Here is a 15,883-nt window from a genome sequence, read left to right on the forward strand (position 1 = left end):
GCCATCACCTAAAGACTTACCACACTGTTTCGGCCCAATTCCAACTGCTTTTGGCAGCTAAATAGTGTTGAGCCTCTTTAGTAGTTTAATTTGAGACCACCTGCTAATATTATGTCCTGTAGGTATTTTTACATTACCAACACATGATTTTTTTCAGTAAGCCAATAATGTTAGGAAACTTTTTTATTAGCTTACCTTTAGATAGAAGTAGAAGAGGGCAAAAAAGTGCAAGTATCTCACCTACAGCCATACCACATTGGATACGCCCAATCTCGTCTGATCTTGAAAGCTAAGCAGTGTTGGGCCTGGTTAGTACTTGGGTGGGAGACCACATGGGAACACCAGGTGCTGTAGGTTTTTTCCCATTACTGGCAAATTGTTTTTATTCTCTAGCTATTTAAATTGGAAACTTTTTCTTTTTATTGCCAACACAGACATTTGAGAGAGGTGAAACAGACACAATAGCCATCACCTAAAGACTTACCACACTGTTTCGGCCCAATTCCAACTGCTTTTGGCAGCTAAACAGTGTTGAGCCTCATTAGTAGTTTAATTTGAGACCACCTGCTAATATTATTGTCCTGTAGGTCTTTTTACATTACCAACACATGATTTTTTTCAGTAAGCCAATAATGTTAGGAAACTTTTTTATTAGCTTACCTGGTTATAGAAGTAGAAGAGGGCAAAAAAGTGACTCTATTTCACCTACAGCCATACCACATTGCATACGCCCAATCTTGTCTGATCTTGGAAGCTAAGCAGTGTTGGGCCTGGTTAGTACTTGGGTGGGAGACCACATGGGAACACCAGGTGCTGTAGGTTTTTTCCCATTACTGGCAAATTGTTTTTATTCTCTAGCTATTTAAATTGGAAACTTTTTCTTTTTATTGCCAATACAGACATTTGGGAGAGGTCAAACAGACACAATAGCCATCACCTAAAGACTTACCACACTGTTTCGGCCCAATTCCAACTGCTTTTGGCAGCTAAATAGTGTTGAGCCTCTTTAGTAGTTTAATTTGAGACCACCTGCTAATATTATGTCCTGTAGGTATTTTTACATTACCAACACATGATTTTTTTCAGTAAGCCAATAATGTTAGGAAACTTTTTTATTAGCTTACCTGGTTATAGAAGTAGAAGAGGGCAAAAAAGTGACTGTATCTCACCTACAGCCATACCACATTGGATACGCCCAATCTCGTCTGATCTTGGAAGCTAAGCAGTGTTGGGCCTCTTTAGTACTTGGGTGGGAGACCACATGGGAACACCAGGTGCTGTAGGTTTTTCCCATTACTGGCAAATTGTTTTTATTCTCTAGCTATTTAAATTGGAAACTTTTTATTTTTATTGCCAATACAGACATTTGGGAGAGGTCAAACAGACACAATAGCCATCACCTAAAGACTTACCACACTGTTTCGGCCCAATTCCAACTGCTTTTGGCAGCTAAACAGTGTTGAGCCTCTTTAGTAGTTTAATTTGAGACCACCTGCTAATATTATGTCCTGTTGGTCTTTTTACATTACCAACACATGATTTTTTTCAGTAAGCCAATATAGTTAGGAAAGTTTTTTATTAGCTTACCTTTAGATAGAAGTAGAAGAGGGCAAAAAAGTGCCTGTATCTCACCTACAGCCATACCACATTGGATACGCCCAATCTCGTCTGATCTTGGAAGCTAAGCAGTGTTGGGCCTGGTTAGTACTTGGGTGGGAGACCATATGGGAACACCAGGTGCTGTAGGTTTTTTCCCATTACTGGCAAATTGTTTTTATTCTCTAGCTATTTAAATTGGAAACTTTTTCTTTTTATTGCCAATACAGACATTTGAGAGAGGTGAAACAGACACAATAGCCATCACCTAAAGACTTTTCACACTGTTTCGGCCCAATTCCAACTGCTTTTGGCAACTAAACAGTGTTGAGCCTCATTAGTAGTTTAATTTGAGACCACCTGCTAATATTATGTCCTGTAGGTCTTTTTACATTACCAACACATGATTTTTTTCAGTAAGCCAATAATGTTAGGAAACTTTTTTATTAGCTTACCTTGTTATAGAAGTAGAAGAGGGCAAAAAAGTGACTGTATCTCACCTACAGCCATACCACATTGGATACGCCCAATCTCGTCTGATCTTGGAAGCTAAGCAGTGTTGGGCCTGGTTAGTTCTTGGGTGGGAGACCACATGGGAACACCAGGTGCTGTAGGTTTTTTGCCATTACTGGCAAATTGTTTTTATTCTCTAGCTATTTAAATTGGAAACGTTTTCTTTTTATTGCCAATACAGACATTTGGGAGAGGTCAAACAGACACAATAGCCATCACCTAAAGACTTACCACACTGTTTCGGCCCAATTCCAACTGCTTTTGGCAGCGAAATAGTGTTGAGCCTCTTTATTAGTTTAATTTGAAACCACCTGCTAATATTATGTCCTGTAGGTCTTTTTACATTACCAACACATGATTTTTTTCAGTAAGCCAATATAGTTAGGAAACTTTTTTACTAGCTTACCTTTAGATAGAAGTAGAAGAGGGCAAACAAGTGCATGCATCTCACCTACAGCCATACCACATTGGATACGCCCAATCTCGTCTGATCTTGGAAGCTAAGCAGTGTTGGGCCTGGTTAGTACTTGGGTGGGAGACCACATGGGAACACCAGGTGCTGTAGGTTTTTTCCCATTACAGGCAAATTGTTTTTATTCTCTAGCTATTTAAATTGGAAACTTTTTCTTTTTATTGCCAATACAGACATTTGGGAGAGGTCAAACAGACACAATAGCCATCACCTAAAGACTTACCACACTGTTTCGGCCCAATTCCAACTGCTTTTGGCAGCTAAATAGTATTGAGCCTCTTTAGCAGTTTAATTTGAGACCACCTGCTAATATTATGTCCTGTAGGTCTTTTTACATTACCAACACATGATTTTTTTCAGTAAGCCAATATAGTTAGGAAACTTTTTTATTAGCTTACCTTTAGATAGAAGTAGAAGAGGGCAAAAAAGTGCCTGCATCTCACCTACAGCCATACCACATTGGATACGCCCAATCTCATCTGATCTTGGAAGCAAAGCAGTGTTGGGCCTGGTTAGTACTTGGGTGGGAGACCACACGGGAACACCAGGTGCTGTAGGTTTTTTCCCATTACTGGCAAATTGTTTTTATTCTCTAGCTATTTAAATTGGAAACTTTTTCTTTTTATTGCCAATACAGACATTTGAGAGAGGTGAAACAGACACAATAGCCATCACCTAAAGACTTACCACACTGTTTCGGCCCAATTCCAACTGCTTTTGGCAGCTAAACAGTGTTGAGCCTCTTTAGTAGTTTAATTTGAGACCACCTGCTAATATTATGTCCTGTAGGTCTTTTTACATTACCAACACATGATTTTTTTCAGTAAGCCAATAATGTTAGGAAACTTTTTTATTAGCTTACCTGGTTATAGAAGTAGAAGAGGGCAAAAAAGTGACTCTATATCACCTACAGCTATACCACATTGGATACGCCCAATCTCGTCTGATCTTGGAAGCTAAGCAGTGTTGGGCCTGGTTAGTACTTGGGTGGGAGACCACATGGGAACACCAGGTGCTGTAGGTTTTTCCCATTACTGGCAAATTGTTTTTATTCTCTAGCTATTTAAATTGGAAACTTTTTCTTTTTATTGCCAATACAGACATTTGGGAGAGGTCAAACAGACACAATAGCCATCACCTAAAGACTTACCACACTGTTTCGGCCCAATTCCAACTGCTTTTGGCAGCTAAATAGTGTTGAGCCTCTTTAGTAGTTTAATTTGAGACCACCTGCTAATATTATGTCCTGTTGGTCTTTTTACATTACTAACACATGATTTTTTTCAGTAAGCCAATATAGTTAGGAAAGTTTTTTATTAGCTTACCTTTAGATAGAAGTAGAAGAGGGCAAAAAAGTGCTTGCATCTCACTTACAGCCATACCACATTGGATACGCCCAATCTCGTCTGATCTTGGAAGCTAAGCAGTTTTGGGCCAGGTTAGTATTTGGTTGGGAGACCATATGGGAACACCAGGTGCTGTAGGTTTTTTCCCATTACTGGCAAATTGTTTTTATTCTCTAGCTATTTAAATTGGAAACTTTTTCTTTTTATTGCCAATACAGACATTTGAGAGAGGTGAAACAGACACAATAGCCATCACCTAAAGTCTTTCCACACTGTTTCGGCCCAATTCCAACTGCTTTTGGCAACTAAACAGTGTTGAGCCTCATTAGTAGTTTAATTTGAGACCACCTGCTAATATTATGTCCTGTAGGTCTTTTTACATTACCAACACATGATTTTTTTCAGTAAGCCAATAATGTTAGGAAACTTTTTTATTAGCTTACCTGGTTATAGAAGTAGAAGAGGGCAAAAAAGTGACTCTATATCACCTACAGCTATACCACATTGGATACGCCCAATCTCGTCTGATCTTGGAAGCTAAGCAGTGTTGGGCCTGCTTAGTACTTGGGTGGGAGACCACATGGGAACACCAGGTGCTGTAGGTTTTTCCCATTACTGGCAAATTGTTTTTATTCTCTAGCTATTTAAATTGGAAACTTTTTCTTTTTATTGCCAATACAGACATTTGGGAGAGGTCAAACAGACACAATAGCCATCACCTAAAGACTTACCACACTGTTTCGGCCCAATTCCAACTGCTTTTGGCAGCTAAATAGTGTTGAGCCTCTTTAGTAGTTTAATTTGAGACCACCTGCTAATATTATGTCCTGTTGGTCTTTTTACATTACTAACACATGATTTTTTTCAGTAAGCCAATATAGTTAGGAAAGTTTTTTATTAGCTTACCTTTAGATAGAAGTAGAAGAGGGCAAAAAAGTGCTTGCATCTCACTTACAGCCATACCACATTGGATACGCCCAATCTCGTCTGATCTTGGAAGCTAAGCAGTTTTGGGCCAGGTTAGTATTTGGTTGGGAGACCATATGGGAACACCAGGTGCTGTAGGTTTTTTCCCATTACTGGCAAATTGTTTTTATTCTCTAGCTATTTAAATTGGAAACTTTTTCTTTTTATTGCCAATACAGACATTTGAGAGAGGTGAAACAGACACAATAGCCATCACCTAAAGTCTTTCCACACTGTTTCGGCCCAATTCCAACTGCTTTTGGCAACTAAACAGTGTTGAGCCTCATTAGTAGTTTAATTTGAGACCACCTGCTAATATTATGTCCTGTAGGTCTTTTTACATTACCAACACATGATTTTTTTCAGTAAGCCAATAATGTTAGGAAACTTTTTTATTAGCTTACCTGGTTATAGAAGTAGAAGAGGGCAAAAAAGTGACTGTATCTCACCTACAGCCATACCACATTGGATACGCCCAATCTCGTCTGATCTTGGAAGCTAAGCAGTGTTGGGCCTGGTTAGTACTTGGGTGGGAGACCACATGGGAACACCAGGTGCTGTAGGTTTTTTCCCATTACTGGCAAATTGTTTTTATTCTCTAGCTATTTAAATTGGAAACTTTTTCTTTTTATTGCCAATACAGACATTTGAGAGAGGTGAAACAGACACAATAGCCATCACCTAAAGACTTACCACACTGTTTTGGCCCAATTCCAACTGCTTTTGGCAGCTAAACAGTGTTGAGCCTCATTAGTAGTTTAATTTGAGACCACCTGCTAATATTATGTCCTGTAGGTCTTTTTACATTACCAACACATGATTTTTTTCAGTAAGCCAATAATGTTAGGAAACTTTTTTATTAGCTTACCTGGTTATAGAAGTAGAAGAGGGCAAAAAAGTTACTCTATCTCACCTACAGCCATACCACATTGGATACGCCCAATCTCGTCTGATCTTGGAAGCTAAGCAGTGTTGGGCCTGGTTAATACTTGGGTGGGAGACCACATGGGAACACCAGGTGCTGTAGGTTTTTTCCCATTACTGGCAAATTGTTTTTATTCTCTAGCTATTTAAATTGGAAACTTTTTCTTTTTATTGCCAATACAGACATTTGAGAGAGGTGAAACAGACACAATAGCCATCACCTAAAGACTTTCCACACTGTTTCGGCCCAATTCCAACTGCTTTTGGCAACTAAACAGTGTTGAGCCTCATTAGTAGTTTAATTTGAGACCACCTGCTAATATTATGTCCTGTAGGTCTTTTTACATTACCAACACATGATTTTTTTCAGTAAGCCAATAATGTTAGGAAACTTTTTTATTAGCTTACCTGGTTATAGAAGTAGAAGAGGGCAAAAAAGTGACTCTATCTCACCTACAGCCATACCACATTGGATACGCCCAATCTCGTCTGATCTTGGAAGCTAAGCAGTGTTGGGCCTGGTTAGTACTTGGGTGGGAGACCACATGGGAACACCAGGTGCTGTAGGTTTTTTCCCATTACTGGCAAATTGTTTTTATTCTCTAGCTATTTAAATTGGAAACTTTTTCTTTTTATTGCCAATACAGACATTTGGGAGAGGTCAAACAGACACAATAGCCATCACCTAAAGACTTACCACACTGTTTCGGCCCAATTCCAACTGCTTTTGGCAGCTAAATAGTGTTGAGCCTCTTTAGTAGTTTAATTTGAGACCACCTGCTAATATTATGTCCTGTAGGTATTTTTACATTACCAACACATGATTTTTTTCAGTAAGCCAATAATGTTAGGAAACTTTTTTATTAGCTTACCTGGTTATAGAAGTAGAAGAGGGCAAAAAAGTGACTGTATCTCACCTACAGCCATACCACATTGGATACGCCCAATCTCATCTGATCTTGGAAGCTAAGCAGTGTTGGGCCTCTTTAGTACTTGGGTGGGAGACCACATGGGAACACCAGGTGCTGTAGGTTTTTCCCATTACTGGCAAATTGCTTTTATTCTCTAGCTATTTAAATTGGAAACTTTTTCTTTTTATTGCCAATACAGACATTTGGGAGAGGTCAAACAGACACAATAGCCATCACCTAAAGACTTACCACACTGTTTCGGCCCAATTCCAACTGCTTTTGGCAGCTAAATAGTGTTGAGCCTCTTTAGTAGTTTAATTTGAGACCACCTGCTAATATTATGTCCTGTTGGTCTTTTTACATTACCAACACATGATTTTTTTCAGTAAGCCAATATAGTTAGGAAAGTTTTTTATTAGCTTACCTTTAGATAGAAGTAGAAGAGGGCAAAAAAGTGCCTGCATCTCACCTACAGCCATACCACATTGGATACGCCCAATCTCGTCTGATCTTGGAAGCTAAGCAGTGTTGGGCCTGGTTAGTACTTGGGTGGGAGACCACATGGGAACACCAGGTGCTGTAGGTTTTTTCCCATTACTGGCAATTTGTTTTTATTCTCTAGCTTTTTAAATTGGAAACTTTTTCTTTTTATTGCCAACACAGACATTTGAGAGAGGTGAAACAGACACAATAGCCATCACCTAAAGACTTACCACACTGTTTCGGCCCAATTCCAACTGCTTTTGGCAGCTAAACAGTGTTGAGCCTCATTAGTAGTTTAATTTGAGACCACCTGCTAATATTATGTCCTGTAGGTCTTTTTACATTACCAACACATGATTTTTTTCAGTAAGCCAATAATGTTAGGAAACTTTTTTATTAGCTTACCTGGTTATAGAAGTAGAAGAGGGCAAAAAAGTGACTCTATTTCACCTACAGCCATACCACATTGGATACGCCCAATCTTGTCTGATCTTGGAAGCTAAGCAGTGTTGGGCCTGGTTAGTACTTGGGTGGGAGACCACATGGAAACACCAGGTGCTGTAGGTTTTTTCCCATTACTGGCAAATTGTTTTTATTCTCTAGCTATTTAAATTGGAAACTTTTTCTTTTTATTGCCAATACAGACATTTGGGAGAGGTCAAACAGACACAATAGCCATCACCTAAAGACTTACCACACTGTTTCGGCCCAATTCCAACTGCTTTTGGCAGCTAAATAGTGTTGAGCCTCTTTAGTAGTTTAATTTGAGACCACCTGCTAATATTATGTCCTGTAGGTATTTTTACATTACCAACACATGATTTTTTTCAGTAAGCCAATAATGTTAGGAAACTTTTTTATTAGCTTACCTGGTTATAGAAGTAGAAGAGGGCAAAAAAGTGACTGTATCTCACCTACAGCCATACCACATTGGATACGCCCAATCTCGTCTGATCTTGGAAGCTAAGCAGTGTTGGGCCTGGTTAGTACTTGGGTGGGAGACCACATGGGAACACCAGGTGCTGTAGGTTTTTCCCATTACTGGCAAATTGTTTTTATTCTCTAGCTATTTAAATTGGAAACTTTTTCTTTTTATTGCCAATACAGACATTTGGGAGAGGTCAAACAGACACAATAGCCATAACCTAAAGACTTACCACACTGTTTCGGCCCAATTCCAACTGCTTTTGGCAGCTAAATAGTGTTGAGCCTCTTTAGTAGTTTAATTTGAGACCACCTGCTAATATTATGTCCTGTTGATCTTTTTACATTACTAACACATGATTTTTTCAGTAAGCCAATATAGTTAGGAAAGTTTTTTATTAGCTTACCTTTAGATAGAAGTAGAAGAGGGCAAAAAAGTGCTTGTATCTCACTTACAGCCATACCACATTGGATACGCCCAATCTCGTCTGATCTTGGAAGCTAAGCAGTTTTGGGCCTGGTTAGTATTTGGTTGGGAGACCATATGGGAACACCAGGTGCTGTAGGTTTTTTCCCATTACTGGCAAATTGTTTTTATTCTCTAGCTATTTAAATTGGAAACTTTTTCTTTTTATTGCCAATACAGACATTTGAGAGAGGTGAAACAGACACAATAGCCATCACCTAAAGTCTTTCCACACTGTTTCGGCCCAATTCCAACTGCTTTTGGCAACTAAACAGTGTTGAGCCTCATTAGTAGTTTAATTTGAGACCACCTGCTAATATTATGTCCTGTAGGTCTTTTTACATTACCAACACATGATTTTTTTCAGTAAGCCAATAATGTTAGGAAACTTTTTTATTAGCTTACCTGGTTATAGAAGTAGAAGAGGGCAAAAAAGTGACTCTATCTCACCTACAGCCATACCACATTGGATACGCCCAATCTCGTCTGATCTTGGAAGCTAAGCAGTGTTGGGCCTGGTTAATACTTGGGTGGGAGACCACATGGGAACACCAGGTGCTGTAGGTTTTTTCCCATTACTGGCAAATTGTTTTTATTCTCTAGCTATTTAAATTGGAAACTTTTTCTTTTTATTGCCAATACAGACATTTGAGAGAGGTGAAACAGACACAATAGCCATCACCTAAAGACTTTCCACACTGTTTCGGCCCAATTCCAACTGCTTTTGGCAACTAAACAGTGTTGAGCCTCATTAGTAGTTTAATTTGAGACCACCTGCTAATATTATGTCCTGTAGGTCTTTTTACATTACCAACACATGATTTTTTTCAGTAAGCCAATAATGTTAGGAAACTTTTTTATTAGCTTACCTGGTTATAGAAGTAGAAGAGGGCAAAAAAGTGACTCTATCTCACCTACAGCCATACCACATTGGATACGCCCAATCTCGTCTGATCTTGGAAGCTAAGCAGTGTTGGGCCTGGTTAGTACTTGGGTGGGAGACCACATGGGAACACCAGGTGCTGTAGGTTTTTCCCATTACTGGCAAATTGCTTTTATTCTCTAGCTATTTAAATTGGAAACTTTTTCTTTTTATTGCCAATACAGACATTTGGGAGAGGTCAAACAGACACAATAGCCATCACCTAAAGACTTACCACACTGTTTCGGCCCAATTCCAACTGCTTTTGGCAGCTAAATAGTGTTGAGCCTCTTTAGTAGTTTAATTTGAGACCACCTGCTAATATTATGTCCTGTTGGTCTTTTTACATTACCAACACATGATTTTTTTCAGTAAGCCAATATAGTTAGGAAAGTTTTTTATTAGCTTACCTTTAGATAGAAGTAGAAGAGGGCAAAAAAGTGCCTGTATCTCACCTACAGCCATACCACATTGGATACGCCCAATCTCGTCTGATCTTGGAAGCTAAGCAGTGTTGGGCCTGGTTAGTACTTGGGTGGGAGACCACATGGGAACACCAGGTGCTGTAGGTTTTTTCCCATTACTGGCAAATTGTTTTTATTCTCTAGCTATTTAAATTGGAAACTTTTTCTTTTTATTGCCAACACAGACATTTGAGAGAGGTGAAACAGACACAATAGCCATCACCTAAAGACTTACCACACTGTTTCGGCCCAATTCCAACTGCTTTTGGCAGCTAAACAGTGTTGAGCCTCATTAGTAGTTTAATTTGAGACCACCTGCTAATATTATGTCCTGTAGGTCTTTTTACATTACCAACACATGATTTTTTTCAGTAAGCCAATAATGTTAGGAAACTTTTTTATTAGCTTACCTGGTTATAGAAGTAGAAGAGGGCAAAAAAGTGACTCTATTTCACCTACAGCCATACCACATTGGATACGCCCAATCTTGTCTGATCTTGGAAGCTAAGCAGTGTTGGGCCTGGTTAGTACTTGGGTGGGAGACCACATGGAAACACCAGGTGCTGTAGGTTTTTTCCCATTACTGGCAAATTGTTTTTATTCTCTAGCTATTTAAATTGGAAACTTTTTCTTTTTATTGCCAATACAGACATTTGAGAGAGGTGAAAAAGACACAATAGCCATCACCTAAAGACTTACCACACTGTTTTGGCCCAAATCTAACTGCTTTTGGCAGCTAAACAGTGTTGAGCCTCATTAGTAGTTTAATTTGAGACCACCTGCTAATATTATGTCCTGTGTCTTTTTACATTACCAACACATGATTTTTTTCAGTAAGCCAATAATGTTAGGAAACTTTTTTATTAGCTTACCTGGTTATAGAAGTAGAAGAGGGCAAAAAAGTGACTCTATTTCACCTACAGCCATACCACATTGGATACGCCCAATCTTGTCTGATCTTGGAAGCTAAGCAGTGTTGGGCCTGGTTAGTACTTGGGTGGGAGACCACGTGGGAACACCAGGTGCTGTAGGTTTTTTCCCATTACTGGCAAATTGTTTTTATTCTCTAGCTATTTAAATTGGAAACTTTTTCTTTTTATTGCCAATACAGACATTTGGGAGAGGTCAAACAGACACAATAGCCATCACCTAAAGACTTACCACACTGTTTCGGCCCAATTCCAACTGCTTTTGGCAGCTAAACAGTGTTGAGCCTCATTAGTAGTTTAATTTGAGACCACCTGCTAATATTATGTCCTGTAGGTATTTTTACATTACCAACACATGATTTTTTTCAGTAAGCCAATAATGTTAGGAAACTTTTTTATTAGCTTACCTGGTTATAGAAGTAGAAGAGGGCAAAAAAGTGACTGTATCTTACCTACAGCCATACCACATTGGATACGCCCAATCTCGTCTGATCTTGGAAGCTAAGCAGTGTTGGGCCTGGTTAGTACTTGGGTGGGAGACCACATGGGAACACCAGGTGCTGTAGGTTTTTCCCATTACTGGCAAATTGTTTTTATTCTCTAGCTATTTAAATTGGAAACTTTTTCTTTTTATTGCCAATACAGACATTTGGGAGAGGTCAAACAGACACAATAGCCATAACCTAAAGACTTACCACACTGTTTCGGCCTAATTCCAACTGCTTTTGGCAGCTAAATAGTGTTGAGCCTCTTTAGTAGTTTAATTTGAGACCACCTGCTAATATTATGTCCTGTTGGTCTTTTTACATTACTAACACATGATTTTTTCAGTAAGCCAATATAGTTAGGAAAGTTTTTTATTAGCTTACCTTTAGATAGAAGTAGAAGAGGGCAAAAAAGTGCTTGCATCTCACTTACAGACATACCACATTGGATACGCCCAATCTCGTCTGATCTTGGAAGCTAAGCAGTTTTGGGCCTGGTTAGTATTTGGTTGGGAGACCATATGGGAACACCAGGTGCTGTAGGTTTTTTCCCATTACTGGCAAATTGTTTTTATTCTCTAGCTATTTAAATTGGAAACTTTTTCTTTTTATTGCCAATACAGACATTTGAGAGAGGTGAAACAGACACAATAGCCATCACCTAAAGTCTTTCCACACTGTTTCGGCCCAATTCCAACTGCTTTTGGCAACTAAACAGTGTTGAGCCTCATTAGTAGTTTAATTTGAGACCACCTGCTAATATTATGTCCTGTAGGTCTTTTTACATTACCAACACATGATTTTTTTCAGTAAGCCAATAATGTTAGGAAACTTTTTTATTAGCTTACCTGGTTATAGAAGTAGAAGAGGGCAAAAAAGTGACTCTATCTCACCTACAGCCATACCACATTGGATACGCCCAATCTCGTCTGATCTTGGAAGCTAAGCAGTGTTGGGCCTGGTTAATACTTGGGTGGGAGACCACATGGGAACACCAGGTGCTGTAGGTTTTTTCCCATTACTGGCAAATTGTTTTTATTCTCTAGCTATTTAAATTGGAAACTTTTTCTTTTTATTGCCAATACAGACATTTGAGAGAGGTGAAACAGACACAATAGCCATCACCTAAAGACTTTCCACACTGTTTCGGCCTAATTCCAACTGCTTTTGGCAGCTAAATAGTGTTGAGCCTCTTTAGTAGTTTAATTTGAGACCACCTGCTAATATTATGTCCTGTTGGTCTTTTTACATTACTAACACATGATTTTTTCAGTAAGCCAATATAGTTAGGAAAGTTTTTTATTAGCTTACCTTTAGATAGAAGTAGAAGAGGGCAAAAAAGTGCTTGCATCTCACTTACAGACATACCACATTGGATACGCCCAATCTCGTCTGATCTTGGAAGCTAAGCAGTTTTGGGCCTGGTTAGTATTTGGTTGGGAGACCATATGGGAACACCAGGTGCTGTAGGTTTTTTCCCATTACTGGCAAATTGTTTTTATTCTCTAGCTATTTAAATTGGAAACTTTTTCTTTTTATTGCCAATACAGACATTTGAGAGAGGTGAAACAGACACAATAGCCATCACCTAAAGTCTTTCCACACTGTTTCAGCCCAATTCCAACTGCTTTTGGCAACTAAACAGTGTTGAGCCTCATTAGTAGTTTAATTTGAGACCACCTGCTAATATTATGTCCTGTAGGTCTTTTTACATTACCAACACATGATTTTTTTCAGTAAGCCAATAATGTTAGGAAACTTTTTTATTAGCTTACCTGGTTATAGAAGTAGAAGAGGGCAAAAAAGTGACTCTATCTCACCTACAGCCATACCACATTGGATACGCCCAATCTCGTCTGATCTTGGAAGCTAAGCAGTGTTGGGCCTGGTTAATACTTGGGTGGGAGACCACATGGGAACACCAGGTGCTGTAGGTTTTTTCCCATTACTGGCAAATTGTTTTTATTCTCTAGCTATTTAAATTGGAAACTTTTTCTTTTTATTGCCAATACAGACATTTGAGAGAGGTGAAACAGACACAATAGCCATCACCTAAAGACTTTCCACACTGTTTCGGCCCAATTCCAACTGCTTTTGGCAACTAAACAGTGTTGAGCCTCATTAGTAGTTTAATTTGAGACCACCTGCTAATATTATGTCCTGTAGGTCTTTTTACATTACCAACACATGATTTTTTTCAGTAAGCCAATAATGTTAGGAAACTTTTTTATTAGCTTACCTGGTTATAGAAGTAGAAGAGGGCAAAAAAGTGACTCTATCTCACCTACAGCCATACCACATTGGATACGCCCAATCTCGTCTGATCTTGGAAGCTAAGCAGTGTTGGGCCTGGTTAGTACTTGGGTGGGAGACCACATGGGAACACCAGGTGCTGTAGGTTTTTCCCATTACTGGCAAATTGCTTTTATTCTCTAGCTATTTAAATTGGAAACTTTTTCTTTTTATTGCCAATACAGACATTTGGGAGAGGTCAAACAGACACAATAGCCATCACCTAAAGACTTACCACACTGTTTCGGCCCAATTCCAACTGCTTTTGGCAGCTAAATAGTGTTGAGCCTCTTTAGTAGTTTAATTTGAGACCACCTGCTAATATTATGTCCTGTTGGTCTTTTTACATTACCAACACATGATTTTTTTCAGTAAGCCAATATAGTTAGGAAAGTTTTTTATTAGCTTACCTTTAGATAGAAGTAGAAGAGGGCAAAAAAGTGCCTGTATCTCACCTACAGCCATACCACATTGGATACGCCCAATCTCGTCTGATCTTGGAAGCTAAGCAGTGTTGGGCCTGGTTAGTACTTGGGTGGGAGACCACATGGGAACACCAGGTGCTGTAGGTTTTTTCCCATTACTGGCAAATTGTTTTTATTCTCTAGCTATTTAAATTGGAAACTTTTTCTTTTTATTGCCAACACAGACATTTGAGAGAGGTGAAACAGACACAATAGCCATCACCTAAAGACTTACCACACTGTTTCGGCTCAATTCCAACTGCTTTTGGCAGCTAAACAGTGTTGAGCCTCATTAGTAGTTTAATTTGAGACCACCTGCTAATATTATGTCCTGTAGGTCTTTTTACATTACCAACACATGATTTTTTTCAGTAAGCCAATAATGTTAGGAAACTTTTTTATTAGCTTACCTGGTTATAGAAGTAGAAGAGGGCAAAAAAGTGACTCTATTTCACCTACAGCCATACCACATTGGATACGCCCAATCTTGTCTGATCTTGGAAGCTAAGCAGTGTTGGGCCTGGTTAGTACTTGGGTGGGAGACCACATGGAAACACCAGGTGCTGTAGGTTTTTTCCCATTACTGGCAAATTGTTTTTATTCTCTAGCTATTTAAATTGGAAACTTTTTCTTTTTATTGCCAATACAGACATTTGAGAGAGGTGAAAAAGACACAATAGCCATCACCTAAAGACTTACCACACTGTTTTGGCCCAAATCTAACTGCTTTTGGCAGCTAAACAGTGTTGAGCCTCATTAGTAGTTTAATTTGAGACCACCTGCTAATATTATGTCCTGTGTCTTTTTACATTACCAACACATGATTTTTTTCAGTAAGCCAATAATGTTAGGAAACTTTTTTATTAGCTTACCTGGTTATAGAAGTAGAAGAGGGCAAAAAAGTGACTCTATTTCACCTACAGCCATACCACATTGGATACGCCCAATCTTGTCTGATCTTGGAAGCTAAGCAGTGTTGGGCCTGGTTAGTACTTGGGTGGGAGACCACGTGGGAACACCAGGTGCTGTAGGTTTTTTCCCATTACTGGCAAATTGTTTTTATTCTCTAGCTATTTAAATTGGAAACTTTTTCTTTTTATTGCCAATACAGACATTTGGGAGAGGTCAAACAGACACAATAGCCATCACCTAAAGACTTACCACACTGTTTCGGCCCAATTCCAACTGCTTTTGGCAGCTAAATAGTATTGAGCCTCTTTAGCAGTTTAATTTGAGACCACCTGCTAATATTATGTCCTGTAGGTCTTTTTACATTACCAACACATGATTTTTTTCAGTAAGCCAATATAGTTATTAAACTTTTTTATTAGCTTACCTTTAGATAGAAGTAGAAGAGGGCAAAAAAGTGCCTGCATCTCACCTACAGCGATATCACATTGGATATGCCCAATCTCGTCTGATCTTGGAAGCTAAGCAGTGTTGGGCCTGGTTAGTACTTGGGTGGGAGACCACATGGGAACACCAGGTGCTGTAGGTTTTTTCCCATTACTGGCCAATTGTTTTTATTCTCTAGCTATTTAAATTGGAAACTTTTTCTTTTTATTGCCAACAGAGACATTTGAGAGAGGTGAAACAGACACAATAGCCATCACCTAAAGACTTACCACACTGTTTCGGCCCAATTCCAACTGCTTTTGGCAGCTAAACAGTGTTGAGCCTCATTAGTAGTTTAATTTGAGACCACCTGCTAATATTATGTCCTGTA

The 15,883-nt window shown here is 39.0% G+C and overlaps 32 non-coding genes and 2 pseudogenes across 32 annotated transcripts; all 34 read left to right on the plus strand.

Annotated features, from left to right (window-relative positions):
- Window positions 1-238: 238 nt before the first annotated feature.
- LOC146031408 (5S ribosomal RNA) lies at window positions 239-357 on the plus strand. The gene has a single exon (XR_014456875.1). It is a non-coding gene; the product is annotated as a 5S ribosomal RNA (ribosomal RNA).
- Window positions 358-703: 346 nt separating this feature from the next.
- LOC146032674 (5S ribosomal RNA) lies at window positions 704-822 on the plus strand. Its single transcript, XR_014458098.1, has one exon. It is a non-coding gene; the product is annotated as a 5S ribosomal RNA (ribosomal RNA).
- Window positions 823-1,167: 345 nt separating this feature from the next.
- Window positions 1,168-1,286, plus strand: LOC146034165 (5S ribosomal RNA). Its single transcript, XR_014459572.1, has one exon. It is a non-coding gene; the product is annotated as a 5S ribosomal RNA (ribosomal RNA).
- A 344-nt stretch (window positions 1,287-1,630) lies between these two features.
- On the plus strand, window positions 1,631-1,749 carry LOC146030714 (5S ribosomal RNA). Its single transcript, XR_014456204.1, has one exon. It is a non-coding gene; the product is annotated as a 5S ribosomal RNA (ribosomal RNA).
- A 345-nt stretch (window positions 1,750-2,094) lies between these two features.
- On the plus strand, window positions 2,095-2,213 carry LOC146032087 (5S ribosomal RNA). The gene has a single exon (XR_014457533.1). It is a non-coding gene; the product is annotated as a 5S ribosomal RNA (ribosomal RNA).
- Window positions 2,214-2,558: 345 nt separating this feature from the next.
- On the plus strand, window positions 2,559-2,677 carry LOC146035056 (5S ribosomal RNA). The gene has a single exon (XR_014460460.1). It is a non-coding gene; the product is annotated as a 5S ribosomal RNA (ribosomal RNA).
- Window positions 2,678-3,022: 345 nt separating this feature from the next.
- Window positions 3,023-3,141, plus strand: LOC146031225 (5S ribosomal RNA). Its single transcript, XR_014456696.1, has one exon. It is a non-coding gene; the product is annotated as a 5S ribosomal RNA (ribosomal RNA).
- Window positions 3,142-3,486: 345 nt separating this feature from the next.
- LOC146030891 (5S ribosomal RNA) lies at window positions 3,487-3,605 on the plus strand. The gene has a single exon (XR_014456373.1). It is a non-coding gene; the product is annotated as a 5S ribosomal RNA (ribosomal RNA).
- Window positions 3,606-3,949: 344 nt separating this feature from the next.
- Window positions 3,950-4,068, plus strand: LOC146034925 (5S ribosomal RNA). The gene has a single exon (XR_014460329.1). It is a non-coding gene; the product is annotated as a 5S ribosomal RNA (ribosomal RNA).
- A 345-nt stretch (window positions 4,069-4,413) lies between these two features.
- Window positions 4,414-4,532, plus strand: LOC146032761 (5S ribosomal RNA). Its single transcript, XR_014458180.1, has one exon. It is a non-coding gene; the product is annotated as a 5S ribosomal RNA (ribosomal RNA).
- A 344-nt stretch (window positions 4,533-4,876) lies between these two features.
- LOC146034926 (5S ribosomal RNA) lies at window positions 4,877-4,995 on the plus strand. The gene has a single exon (XR_014460330.1). It is a non-coding gene; the product is annotated as a 5S ribosomal RNA (ribosomal RNA).
- Window positions 4,996-5,340: 345 nt separating this feature from the next.
- Window positions 5,341-5,459, plus strand: LOC146035068 (5S ribosomal RNA). Its single transcript, XR_014460472.1, has one exon. It is a non-coding gene; the product is annotated as a 5S ribosomal RNA (ribosomal RNA).
- A 345-nt stretch (window positions 5,460-5,804) lies between these two features.
- Window positions 5,805-5,923, plus strand: LOC146031867 (5S ribosomal RNA). The gene has a single exon (XR_014457320.1). It is a non-coding gene; the product is annotated as a 5S ribosomal RNA (ribosomal RNA).
- Window positions 5,924-6,268: 345 nt separating this feature from the next.
- LOC146035080 (5S ribosomal RNA) lies at window positions 6,269-6,387 on the plus strand. Its single transcript, XR_014460484.1, has one exon. It is a non-coding gene; the product is annotated as a 5S ribosomal RNA (ribosomal RNA).
- A 345-nt stretch (window positions 6,388-6,732) lies between these two features.
- Window positions 6,733-6,851, plus strand: LOC146033691 (5S ribosomal RNA). The gene has a single exon (XR_014459100.1). It is a non-coding gene; the product is annotated as a 5S ribosomal RNA (ribosomal RNA).
- A 344-nt stretch (window positions 6,852-7,195) lies between these two features.
- On the plus strand, window positions 7,196-7,314 carry LOC146035092 (5S ribosomal RNA). Its single transcript, XR_014460496.1, has one exon. It is a non-coding gene; the product is annotated as a 5S ribosomal RNA (ribosomal RNA).
- Window positions 7,315-7,659: 345 nt separating this feature from the next.
- LOC146033739 (5S ribosomal RNA) lies at window positions 7,660-7,778 on the plus strand. The gene has a single exon (XR_014459147.1). It is a non-coding gene; the product is annotated as a 5S ribosomal RNA (ribosomal RNA).
- A 345-nt stretch (window positions 7,779-8,123) lies between these two features.
- LOC146035104 (5S ribosomal RNA) lies at window positions 8,124-8,242 on the plus strand. Its single transcript, XR_014460508.1, has one exon. It is a non-coding gene; the product is annotated as a 5S ribosomal RNA (ribosomal RNA).
- A 343-nt stretch (window positions 8,243-8,585) lies between these two features.
- Window positions 8,586-8,704, plus strand: LOC146035098 (5S ribosomal RNA). The gene has a single exon (XR_014460501.1). It is a non-coding gene; the product is annotated as a 5S ribosomal RNA (ribosomal RNA).
- A 345-nt stretch (window positions 8,705-9,049) lies between these two features.
- On the plus strand, window positions 9,050-9,168 carry LOC146031868 (5S ribosomal RNA). Its single transcript, XR_014457321.1, has one exon. It is a non-coding gene; the product is annotated as a 5S ribosomal RNA (ribosomal RNA).
- A 345-nt stretch (window positions 9,169-9,513) lies between these two features.
- Window positions 9,514-9,632, plus strand: LOC146035117 (5S ribosomal RNA). Its single transcript, XR_014460520.1, has one exon. It is a non-coding gene; the product is annotated as a 5S ribosomal RNA (ribosomal RNA).
- Window positions 9,633-9,976: 344 nt separating this feature from the next.
- LOC146035130 (5S ribosomal RNA) lies at window positions 9,977-10,095 on the plus strand. Its single transcript, XR_014460533.1, has one exon. It is a non-coding gene; the product is annotated as a 5S ribosomal RNA (ribosomal RNA).
- Window positions 10,096-10,440: 345 nt separating this feature from the next.
- Window positions 10,441-10,559, plus strand: LOC146033740 (5S ribosomal RNA). Its single transcript, XR_014459148.1, has one exon. It is a non-coding gene; the product is annotated as a 5S ribosomal RNA (ribosomal RNA).
- Window positions 10,560-10,902: 343 nt separating this feature from the next.
- Window positions 10,903-11,021, plus strand: LOC146031970 (5S ribosomal RNA). Its single transcript, XR_014457420.1, has one exon. It is a non-coding gene; the product is annotated as a 5S ribosomal RNA (ribosomal RNA).
- Window positions 11,022-11,366: 345 nt separating this feature from the next.
- Window positions 11,367-11,485, plus strand: LOC146035142 (5S ribosomal RNA). The gene has a single exon (XR_014460545.1). It is a non-coding gene; the product is annotated as a 5S ribosomal RNA (ribosomal RNA).
- A 343-nt stretch (window positions 11,486-11,828) lies between these two features.
- LOC146028275 (5S ribosomal RNA) lies at window positions 11,829-11,947 on the plus strand (annotated as a pseudogene).
- Window positions 11,948-12,292: 345 nt separating this feature from the next.
- LOC146031869 (5S ribosomal RNA) lies at window positions 12,293-12,411 on the plus strand. Its single transcript, XR_014457322.1, has one exon. It is a non-coding gene; the product is annotated as a 5S ribosomal RNA (ribosomal RNA).
- A 344-nt stretch (window positions 12,412-12,755) lies between these two features.
- Window positions 12,756-12,874, plus strand: LOC146028277 (5S ribosomal RNA; annotated as a pseudogene).
- Window positions 12,875-13,219: 345 nt separating this feature from the next.
- Window positions 13,220-13,338, plus strand: LOC146031870 (5S ribosomal RNA). The gene has a single exon (XR_014457323.1). It is a non-coding gene; the product is annotated as a 5S ribosomal RNA (ribosomal RNA).
- Window positions 13,339-13,683: 345 nt separating this feature from the next.
- On the plus strand, window positions 13,684-13,802 carry LOC146035154 (5S ribosomal RNA). The gene has a single exon (XR_014460557.1). It is a non-coding gene; the product is annotated as a 5S ribosomal RNA (ribosomal RNA).
- Window positions 13,803-14,146: 344 nt separating this feature from the next.
- On the plus strand, window positions 14,147-14,265 carry LOC146035166 (5S ribosomal RNA). The gene has a single exon (XR_014460570.1). It is a non-coding gene; the product is annotated as a 5S ribosomal RNA (ribosomal RNA).
- Window positions 14,266-14,610: 345 nt separating this feature from the next.
- On the plus strand, window positions 14,611-14,729 carry LOC146033741 (5S ribosomal RNA). The gene has a single exon (XR_014459149.1). It is a non-coding gene; the product is annotated as a 5S ribosomal RNA (ribosomal RNA).
- A 343-nt stretch (window positions 14,730-15,072) lies between these two features.
- LOC146031971 (5S ribosomal RNA) lies at window positions 15,073-15,191 on the plus strand. Its single transcript, XR_014457421.1, has one exon. It is a non-coding gene; the product is annotated as a 5S ribosomal RNA (ribosomal RNA).
- A 345-nt stretch (window positions 15,192-15,536) lies between these two features.
- On the plus strand, window positions 15,537-15,655 carry LOC146033459 (5S ribosomal RNA). The gene has a single exon (XR_014458868.1). It is a non-coding gene; the product is annotated as a 5S ribosomal RNA (ribosomal RNA).
- Window positions 15,656-15,883: the final 228 nt, after the last annotated feature.

The sequence above is a fragment of the Crinia signifera genome, chromosome 8 (genome assembly GCF_055691185.1).
Source record: "Crinia signifera chromosome 8, ASM5569118v1, whole genome shotgun sequence".
Classification (NCBI taxonomy): domain Eukaryota; kingdom Metazoa; phylum Chordata; class Amphibia; order Anura; family Myobatrachidae; genus Crinia; species Crinia signifera.